Here is an 11,079-nt window from a genome sequence, read left to right on the forward strand (position 1 = left end):
TCCCTTCTCCCCCTGCTCCATCTTTCTCTGCGCTTTGCTCGACATCCCAACTCGCCCCTCTCCTTTAACATGTCCTCACTTCCCCTCTCCATCTATCTCTCGCTCTTTTCCTTGCCCTTTATTCAAACTTCCCACCACCCCTCTTCCCCCTCTCTCAGTAAATTTAAGTTTACTAAGAACGAAAACTGACAAATACCTCTAAGAAAACACATCCTCTAATTTCAATCTTAACTTCATTAAAATCGCAGGGGGTCGCTATAGATACCAATATTTCATAATGTAGCATTGGGGCCAACCCCGACTGGCCATTTACACTCCCATACCCCATACGTGTCATCTTGGAAAGTTGGGTGAGCCTAGACCCAAGTATATACCCTCCGACAGACTCTTTTTCTTTGTTTGTTTAGATAAAGGTTACGTTATAAACTAGTACTTTGTTTTCATTGATGTTAAGGGTAAATGGCTTCAGAGTTCATACTTGGCCAGCTGTTGTGTACAAAACATGCAGACAATGCGACGATGGAACATGCAAGCAAACACTGTTTACATTGAACTGAGTTCAAGTGCAAATTGATGAAAGCCCCCTTCATCACTTTCCTCAAGGGGCTCACGTACAAATTGATGTGAGCCCCTTGAGTAACAAAAATTATAATTATATATTTATTTATTTAAATTTTAATTGTTAACTATGTATTAATGGGAGGTGCAGCTAACTCCATCTATCGGTCAGCTACGTATTCTGGCAATAAATGCGTCGCAGATTTATGATGTTATTGATTCCTGAGGCCACAAGTCTGTGAATATTTTGGTGTTGTTGGTTAGTTCGCGGGCGGGCGGCCCCAAGCTGCTCAGTTCTGGCCTGCACCTTGTACGGGTTGGACACCTCGCCTGTTGTTGGGTAGATTTACGCTTTGACATATAAAATGTTTCGTGAGTGATTGCACTTTAATGTTATTTTTATATGTTGTTTAAAATTTCGAAGTGTATTGAAATGTGGCGATAATGTGGAAGCTAAATCATTTATTGGGGTTTTAACTTTCTTCCTAGGTCTTGGAATGAGTAGCCTGGTCGTCATACTGGTTGTGGTGAGTTTGGCGAAGGATGCAGACTCTGGATTTTTTTCGAAGATTGGCGAATTCTTCAGGTTCAATAAACAGGAAAGCGCAGAGAAGGCTCGCAAACGAGCTTTATTAGAAGAAAAGTTTCTTAACTCTTACGTGGTTGAAATGTGTGGGGCTTTCCTTTTAATCATGACTATCCAACGAGATCCGGATTTGGTGCTTGCCCATATAAAATACGAGGCTTATCAAATAAAGCCCAATTCTGTGCAAAAGTCACTCTACTTGAAAATGGCTGCTCTTTTACAAGAGCAGGGTATGCCTAGGGAAGCGGCGCAACCCGTGATTGCTTTTACAACTTGTTATAATTACTGGTCAAACATTACGGACCCGATCTTCACGTTCGCGCACGATAAAAATCTGTAAAGAAATAAGCATCGCATTTTAATTGTTAATAAACCTTGATTTTTATTTTGAAGTTTCTAATCTTTTATGTCCTAATCGGTAGATTTTAAGAATCTAAACTAGCAGGATTACAGGTAGTCAAATGTGGTAAAAATGCTTGCTTCTTTATTGACAGCAGAGGAGCGTTAGTCTTTAAGTAGCAGACGCCCAGTATATCAGAATATTGTGTTAGTGTAGAGAGAATGTCAAGAGACTAGAAAAAACTGGGTATAAAGTAAGATTCATGTGGATCCCTTCACATGTGGGAATACTGTTGAATGAGGTAGTTGATGACATAGGGAAGAGAGCCACTGAAAAAACTCTTGTTGATGTTGTATGTCAGTTAACCTTGAAACAAATAAACAAGACTCGGGTGATTCAGGAGGGTGAAGAAATGATAAAGAGAATGGCAATGGTGGACAGTAGTAACACACTTAAGAATTATTCAATAATAAATACAAATTCGTCCTTCACTTATGGTAAAGGAAAGTCTACTTGGAAGGATTCAATTCACATGAGATTACGATTAAGATATAAATATATCTGGCAAGACGGTGTTGATGTCGGTGAAAAAGATAGTGTAAATTATGTAGTATGCCGCACGCCCACACCTTAGAACATTGTGTTAGTGTCACCTTGTTGAAAAATATTTAGCAGTCTCCGTGGTGTAGTGGTAAGACACTCGCCTGGCGTTCCGCGAGCGCTGTCATGGGTTCGTATCCTGGCCGGGGAGGATTTACTGGGCGCAATTCCTTAACTGTAGCCTCTGTTTAACGCAACAGTAAAATGTGTACTTGGATGAAAAAACGATTCTTCGCGGCAGGGGATCGTATTCCAGGGACCATAGGATTAAGGACTTGCCCGAAACGCTACGCGTACTAGTGGCTGTACAAGAATGTAACAACTCTTGTATATATCTCAAAAAAAAAAAAAAAAAAAAAAAAAAAATATAGAAATAAGGAAATAGTGTACCACATAAAATTGTTTGTGTGATAATGGTATAATAGACAGTATACTTAGGAGCTACAAGAATTTTGCCCCAAGAAGGTAACAATTATATGCTGTACTTTCTGTATGCAATGTTTAATGGGTTTCTTGTACTGTTGTCTTTGTACTCACTGAATTTGTGCGCCCCTTGAGGGACTTGAAGTAGAGGGGGGTAGAAATGGCCTAAGCTACTCTATCCCTTTGAGATGTATTTATTGCTTATCTCAATAAACATACTTTAACTTAACTTGAACTAGCAGATTTAAGTCGATCCCAATCTTGGCGCTAATGCTTCCTAGGAGAGGATAATCGTGGACCAGACAAAACTACCCTAACAGTAGCAATCTTGTGGTAGATGGCCCCAAACTGACAGGTCTATACAGCACCAAGGTAGTTTCCTGCTACAACTAAGACGTAGAATCGAACGATTCCTGCGTAATGTAAGTGCGTTAGAATGTGTTCACGCAAAAACTACACTGGGCGATAGTCACGGCTTTGCTTCACGGGGTCTTCCGCTTGTTACCCACATGGTTAGTGTGGTACCGAACCTGTGTTCCCACAGTAATGTCTGATAAAACTTTGTTCTTGCATTCTTGTGCAGCCACTATCACGCATGGCGTCTCTGGCAAATCCTGAATAGCATGGTTTCCCTACTTGTGACCCCACCCCCTCCCAAAAAAAAACCAGGTACTCATTTTACTGTAGACACACTACAGTTGAGGCTTGACGCCCAGTAAATCTTACCCAGCCATGAACATCAGAGGTCCACGGTTGTTCGTCCTACCAGCGAGCATCAGAAATATTACAGGAACAACCGTGGACATCTTCAAGAGGAAACAATCTAGTTTCCTTCAAGGAGTGCCTGACCAACCGGGCTGTGGTGGGTATGTGGGCCTGCGGGCCGCTCAAAGCAACAGCCTTGTGGGCCAAACTGTCAAGTCTGGCCTCGGGCCGGGCTTGGGGAATAGAACTCCTAGAACCCTCATCAACCAGGTAAACCAGGATACGAACAGAGGACAAAGTGCTAGCGTAACGCCAGGCGAGTGTCTTGCCACTACACCACGGGAATACATGGTGTTAAATGCTACTTGACGGTTGCTCCGAAATGTCATTTGGTGGGTGTAACGTTAGAGAAGTGTGTTTTATTGTTCACTTGAAGTTGTTGGGTGCTTCCATTTCAAGTTTTGTGGTCTGCCTAAAATATTGCGGTTGCGTGTTTACTCATATCAAACAGGAGTATTGGATATTAACGTCAGGCAGGACCACTTACGTGATGAGGGAGGTGGGCTTTGTTAGATTGCTAACTAACCAACGTGTCTACCTTTTATATACCAGATATAAGGGGGCGATCTTCCTCTAGAAGGTAAAAATAGTTTCTTACCTGGGCGCCGTGCCTAGTACCCATACCATGGTAGAACTGTTATGAACTACTTTAGTGAGGCCGTTTGAGATTCGTGGGAAAATTAACTGAAGCTCATGTTGATGTTCTGAAAATTATCCATTTATCTCCCACCCACTCCTTGCATAACAGCCAACATTGTCGGTATGTATAATCGCCTAAGTATAGGTAATCCACTCCCTCCCCACTCTCTATAGTCTTCCCACATGATGGTGACTAATACGTAATTGTTTTTTTGTCACCTACAATTTCTTTAATAAATTAGTGTTTTAAGTTATTACGGTGCTTTCTCAGCCGCGAGGAAGGTTGTGCGATGCGGTTTACCACCCATCAATTCTTGCCAGATTGGACTAAAACTATAGAAGTGGACTATTTTTACCTGATTTGAACAAATCCACAAGGGCCGTGACGAGCATTCGAACCTGCGTCCAGGAGCATCCCAGACGCTGCCTTAATACCCCCTTTGACATTTACCTGATTTACTTGAGGGCCACTAACCCTATTGGCCTCAACGAGGACACGAAGCCGGCGGCTTGTCTAAAGTCCCACCATTTGCCTTTATCTTTTCAAGGTAGATTTTAAAATATGTTTTGGCATCTACGGCTTCGGCAATAACGCCTGTGGGTGAAAAAGCCTCGCCTATTACACACATCGATTGATTGATAAAGACTAAGCCTTCCAAGAGGTGGCACGGGCATGAATAGCCCGAAAGACAATCACAATGACGTGATATATCAAGTGAACAAATTCACAAGGGGGGGGGGGGGGAACACCGCTCCTGTGCCAGGCAAGTTACGGGCTCACCATAGCCCGTGCTACTTGGCAGTTTTGTCCTTGGTGATGTCCTCTGATTATTCCGCACATTTGATGGTGCTACACAGCCTTCCCGGTTTGGTGCTTTCTTTTTGATAATTACTTACTTGGAACTTTTGTTCTAAGTAGCTAAATCTAAAACATCCTCCACAAGGGGCCATGATCAAGGGCTTATCCCAGACCTTGTGGCTTTGTTCATCGCCTGTTGCCAGATTGCGAGTCCCACAACGTGGCTTGTTGATCTTGAAGCTGTTGCTCCTTGTTTGTTACATCTCTTTTTGCAGAAATTGTGAGGACCAACATCCTCTAACTAGTTCAGTATTTAAAAAAACAAAAATTGAAATTTTGTTTGTAAACCCCCAGAGCTGCTAATTGAATTTCTCTACTCGTAGGTATCGTAATCATTCATGACATTATATAACAACGTCCCAATGTCTCCACTAGCATGGGAGACGTCTCCCGTCACGCAGGGTGCAGGCAGATCTCCAGTATCAGCTCTTGATACTGGTAATGGCTCAAAAGGGCCACCACTTATGGGCTATTCATGCCCGTGCCACCTTTTGGGTGGCTTAATTTTCATCAATCAATCTCCACGAGTCTCTTTGGACAGCTGGCAGTAACCAACGAGCTTCCCGTCAGGTCAAACGGTCAACCTGCCAAGTGTAGAGGAACAATCTGGGTACAATACAAAGTCAGGAGGACGCATATATAAGACTGAAGGAGATAGCACCAGCACACGGGAGGCATCTCCCGTCACGCAGGGTGCAGTCGCACCTCCACAGATCTCCAGTATCATCTATTGATACTGGTAATGGCTTAAAATGGCCACCACTTACGGGCTATTTATGCCCGTGCCACCTTTTGGGTGCCTTAATCTTCATCAATCAATCAATCAGCACCAGCACCAAGTTACAGCCCCGCTCTTGTGCCAGGTAAGTCCACTACGGGCTCATCATAGCCCGTGCTACTTGGAACTTTTTTATTCCAAGTAGCGAATCTTAAACAACAACACGACCAGCAGACTTTGACCCAAATATCAGAGTAAGAACAAATCCACAAGGGCCGTGACGAGGATTCGAACCTACGTCCGAGCACATCCCAGACGCTGCCTTAATCAGAGTAAGAAGATTATCACGAATAACCGAACTCAATTACGGGCTCACCATAGCCCGTTATACATGGACATTTCGTTCTGAGTAGCTAAATCTAAAACAGCAGCAGCAGCAGATATTCTTTATGGGCTATTCATGCCCGTGCCACCTCTTGGGATGGGTTAATCTTCATCAATCAAGGACTGAGGACTGACAACTGAGATGTGCACGCAACACGGTATATACCACACCTGGACTTAGGTCTCCCGGTGATATTAAAGGAGACCTGGTAACCTACTAGCTAACCATCCAATTCCCTTGGATCGACACAATCAATTTGCAACTATCCTTTTACAACATAAATCTTTCCTATGTTGTTTTAGATTCAGCTACTTAGAACAAAAGTTTCAAAGTAGCACGGGCTATGGTGAGCCCGTAGTGGACTTACCTGGCACAGGAGCGGGGCTGTAACTGGGGATCTTTCCTAACATCTATACCACCTATATACGGCTACTTGTGCCCGCGTCTCCACTGAGGTGGCTTAATCTTCTTCACAGCACCAGCTGTCCCCCGCTCCTGTGCCAGGTAAGTCCACTACGGGCTCACCATAGCCCGTGCTACTTGGAACTTGTTCCGAGTAGCTTAATCTATAACAACAACAACAACCAGCTGTCTAGTTTCAACTCCGCCACTAGGCGCCTCGCATAGTGTTTCTGCCCGACACGCTGTGTTAGTGGATTTTGCAAGAATGTAACAATATCAATATTATATACTCTCACAAACCCCCCTTGTACCTTCTTGTAAACAAAATAAACGCATGCCTGCCTCGGAGCATGGCCTCGGATACCATAGTGGTGAAGTTTAAGTAAGACGTAGTTATGGTTTACAGTATCACAGGCCTTTCCAGGAAGAGGTCAATGAAGAGGGCAATTGGGAACCCGGTTTTTGTCAAGGGCTGTGTAGATTATATTAAGCAGATTAATAATGGTATCATTGGTACTCTTTTTGAGAACGGAAGGCAAACTGACAGAGATTTAATATGTTGAGTTTTACAAAGTAAGAATAGAGCTATTTATAAATGATTTTTTTCAAGTATTGTTGAAAATATAAGTTGACTTGATATTGGTCTGTAATTGTTTGTCAGCTCCTTTATAAACTGGCGGCACGCTTGTTTTTTTAAGGATATTGGGAAAAATATGAAATTCTAGAGATTTGTAGAATAGCAGAGTTATGGGTAGTGCAAGAGCAGAGGCAGCACTCTTATATATTACAGATGGTATTTCATTAATGCTCCCAGCTTTGGTTTTAAGTGATTAAATTATGAATATATTATTTGTCGGGCTGACTGGTAAAAGGAGTAGAGAGTTAGGATAGCTGCCTGTGAGATATGTAGTAACTCTTGGGTCTCTTGGGTCTTGGTATGTTTAGGTCTCTGGGATTTTTCTGGCAAGGTTAGCACCAATTGATGAAAAGAAGCTATTGAATTCAGTTGCAATATCAAAGTCTTGCACTCAGTCAATCTCTGCCGCAAATACTAACAATGGCCAACAGAACCTAACCATCTTGGTTAAGTCTAACTATTATACACATTCTGTTATGAAATTTTATAAAATACAAATTTGAATAAGCAATACGTTAAAATTTTAATGACTGCATCTTGGGCGATGGCCGCTTCTTTAACGAGCCTGGCCTGAGAACAGGTTGTTAAAGCAACGTAACCAAAACACAGTATCTGATCTTATACAGCAAGCCTAACTATGCCTAAACCCACTATGCATATTATTTATATTTGAGAAAAATACTTTAATTATACCATACGAATGGTTCGTTATGTCAGTTGATGGGTGTTCATGTCAAATACTAAGTTATTAAACTCTACCTACACTTTGGCTCAATGTTGTGCTACATGATGCTTAGATTTCATACACCGTTAAGTTACTAATACCTTTTATATGTAGAGTATAGTTAGTATACTAGTATAGTTAGTATACTAGTAGAGTTAGTATCACTGATGTTTAGTGTTGATGGTTCCAGTTATACTTACCTCGCTGTTGTGAACAAGGCGTGTAGCTAATGTGACAGGTCATGCAAGCAAAAAACAGTTTATATTGAAATCGAGTACAAATGTTGCCTTGTTGCGGGGCAAATGGATGCGAGCACTTTGAGGGACGAAATTTATATAGTAACATTGAGGGATTAAATTGATATAATCCCTTTGGGGGATTAAATTAATGTACATCCATTGAGGAACCACATTAATGCACTTTGTATAAAAAATTATAAATTAATATTATAATATATTAGCATATTGTGTATATATAGGCATAGGTTAGGTTAGGTCAGGTGTTTAGGTTCTGTTGGCGATTATTTGTATTTGTAGTACGTGGGTGAAGCATTTACAGCGTTGTGATTAGTGTGTAAACCGCTTTTCATTCATAAACAGGGGGTTTGGCGGGTGCATGGAATCACTTTTGGATCTTTGTTTGGAGGACGGGCTGTGTTATTGATTCCTGAGGCCACAACTCTGAATATTTCGGAGTTGTTGGTTAGTTCGCGGGCGGGCGGCCCCGAGCTGCTCAGTTCTGGCCTTCACCTTGTACAGTTTGGACTCCTCGCCTGTGGTTGGACAGATTTTTTTTGCACTCTGAAGTATATATCAACTATTTCTGGGGAACTTTTAAGATTTATATTTTCCCATTTTTATTGTCTTAGAATTTCAAAGTGCATTACTGTGTTTATATTGTGGAAGCCCGATCAGTTTATTGTTTTAATTTCTTTCCAGGTTTGGTGATGTCTAGACAGCAGCTTATTATGTTGGTGGCGGGGGTAATTTTGGCCCAGTACATATACATGTTAATCGGATTTTACTGGAAGGGACAAGCTAAAATAGCGCTTAAACCTAACTATGCTCACAGTATTTTGCTGATTGCAGCTGAAAGTACTTTAAACTTTTACTTGACTCTCAACAAAGATCCAGAGACCATGTTGAGAAAAATGAGACTTTCTGCTGCAAAAATACAACAGGGATCCTCTGAAAACTCAAAATCTGCAGACTTGTTATTAGAAAAGGCGTTTAAGTCGCTGGGAAAGAGTACCCAGAGAGCTAAAGATTTGGTAGATTTTCTAAGTGTTTCAGGACGCGGTCTCCTGGAATTTGATATGTTTGATGATATTGAAGAAAATTGAATTGCTACAAAGGCACAACCTCCATTTTTAATAATGTTAATAAAGAGTTTTTAATTTCGTTTAGTCTTGCTACTAATACCTAGATAAGCCACCTCTTAACGGTGCAATTGTCCAGTTCATAATTGGTCGGTAAGACTTTATAGCCGACCCCAACAGGTTGTGGTCGGTAATCAATGGAGCATAAATGGTTGTATACAAAGTACATTGCGTTTGAGTACATAGCATGAATTTACATTCTTGCAAATCCACTAGCACGCATGGCATTTCGGTAGCGTAAGAAATTGTCAAAAGGAAGGCGCCAAACCAGAAACGCTGTAACACCACCAAATGTGCAGAGTAATCGGAGGACACTAAATATCACCAAGGATGCCAATAAGAGAACAAACGCATGAGGCGGACGATATCAAAAGTATCCTATTCACCAAGAATTCTAGTGACCGCGAGGGACGGTAATAAAGCAAGACAGGCTCGTCCTGGAAGTCATAACATTCAACAAAGATATGCACGACTGTAAGAGGGACAATGCAATTCTGAACAATAAGGCCTGTGCCTTATTGTCCAGAAAGATGGCGCTCCATTAAGTGACAGTTAAGCATGTATGGCAAATGAGCAACCTCGCCAGAGTCGTTTCCCATCGCTGGTTAGTGGCAGGAGGAGGGCCGTGAGAACAACTTTTTAGAGTACGCAATTTGTTACCAGTAACAGAAGACCAGCATTCCTGCCAACGGGTAAGGATGGAGGAATAAATAACTGGGTAAAAGTCTGAGTAAGGAATAGCTTTACAGGAAATGGGACAAGAGCGGACAGCTTTCCTAGCGGCAGTGTCTGCACGCTTATTTAAAAAACGCCAATATGGCTGGGAACCCAGCAAAACTCGACACTTAAATTTACTGGCAATAAGAAACGGCCAATGTTGAATCTCTACGACCACTGGATGGACCGGATTAAAGGACCCAAGAGCCATGAGGGCACTAAGTGTGTCAACGACAATCACAAAGGAAGATTGACAATTAGAAAGCAGATGAATAAATCCACAAGGGCCGTGACGAGGCCATTGTGGATTTGTTCATTTGATGCATCACGCAATTGTGATTTCTGTGTGTAAGGAGACGAAGAGCATAGAGAAAAGCATGAAGTCTCTGGAGATAGGCGACACATAAGTGCGGTCAGGAAAATAGCCTACAGCATTCGCATACATAGACCCATCGGTGAAGATGGGAGCATGAAGAAAAATACTCAAGGAAAAGGCAACAGACTCAAGCGTCTCAACAGTTTCAATGAGAGCGAACAACACGATGAACACTGGTTGAGTGATGGACATCAGCCCTCACAGGCAGGCGGCGTGGAGAGCTAAGAGATGATGGAGAAGGATCGGAGGGAGATGAGAAAGAAGACACAGGAGACATGACAGACTGGGTAGAAAGAAGGGGAACCCCAGACGGGACCCTTCGGGACAGAACGTAAAGAAACAGGGAAGGAGGCGATGGGTGTCTGGGTCTAAGGCCTGGAAACGGTTGAGAGACTGAGGAAGGTGGGAAGGACAAGGAGAGGAAGATCGCAACACGTGAGCATAAGAGACGCCAGCACAAGGTGGGAGACGGCAAACTTGGCGACTTGCCTCAAAAAAAGACAAACGTTCCCGGTGCTTCAAGTTGAGGATGGCTGCCTCAAGCTTGTAATGTATACACGCACGGGAGAAGGTAGCGTGGGCCTCGCCGCATCGAGGCAGCGAGCCTGGGGAGAAGTGCACTCCGACTTAGTGACCTTCGTCCCAACACAAGGGGAAGAGAGAGACAGTACTGGAGCATCGGAGGGCACCATGCCCAAACTTCCAGCACTTATTACAGAGTCAAGGAGAGGGAATGTACTCCTGAATGGAGCATCTGACACCAGCAAGAATGACAGAGGGAAGAAGGGTCCTAACATCAAAGGTAATCTTCACAACCTGAAGGGGCTGACAGCGATGACCACGAGGGGGACGAGTAAACGCGTCAACCTGGAGGACAGAATAGCCCTGGGTTTCAAGGATGTGCATATCTTCGTGGCAGTCATTTAGATTCCTAACACCGGTCGCAACATTGTGCGGGAGGAGAATACTGTA

The 11,079-nt window shown here is 42.8% G+C and overlaps 2 long non-coding RNA genes across 2 annotated transcripts; both read left to right on the forward strand.

The window, feature by feature from the left end:
• The first annotated feature begins 745 nt into the window (after positions 1–745).
• On the forward strand, positions 746–1,529 carry LOC138367890 (uncharacterized). Its single transcript, XR_011229449.1, has 2 exons — positions 746–930; positions 1,048–1,529. It is a non-coding gene; the product is annotated as an uncharacterized lncRNA (long non-coding RNA).
• Positions 1,530–8,279: 6,750 nt separating this feature from the next.
• LOC138367712 (uncharacterized) lies at positions 8,280–9,035 on the forward strand. Its single transcript, XR_011229407.1, has 2 exons — positions 8,280–8,441; positions 8,575–9,035. It is a non-coding gene; the product is annotated as an uncharacterized lncRNA (long non-coding RNA).
• Positions 9,036–11,079: the final 2,044 nt, after the last annotated feature.

Source organism: Procambarus clarkii, chromosome 23 (assembly GCF_040958095.1).
Source record: "Procambarus clarkii isolate CNS0578487 chromosome 23, FALCON_Pclarkii_2.0, whole genome shotgun sequence".
In the NCBI taxonomy this organism is placed as follows: Eukaryota; Metazoa; Arthropoda; class Malacostraca; order Decapoda; family Cambaridae; genus Procambarus; species Procambarus clarkii.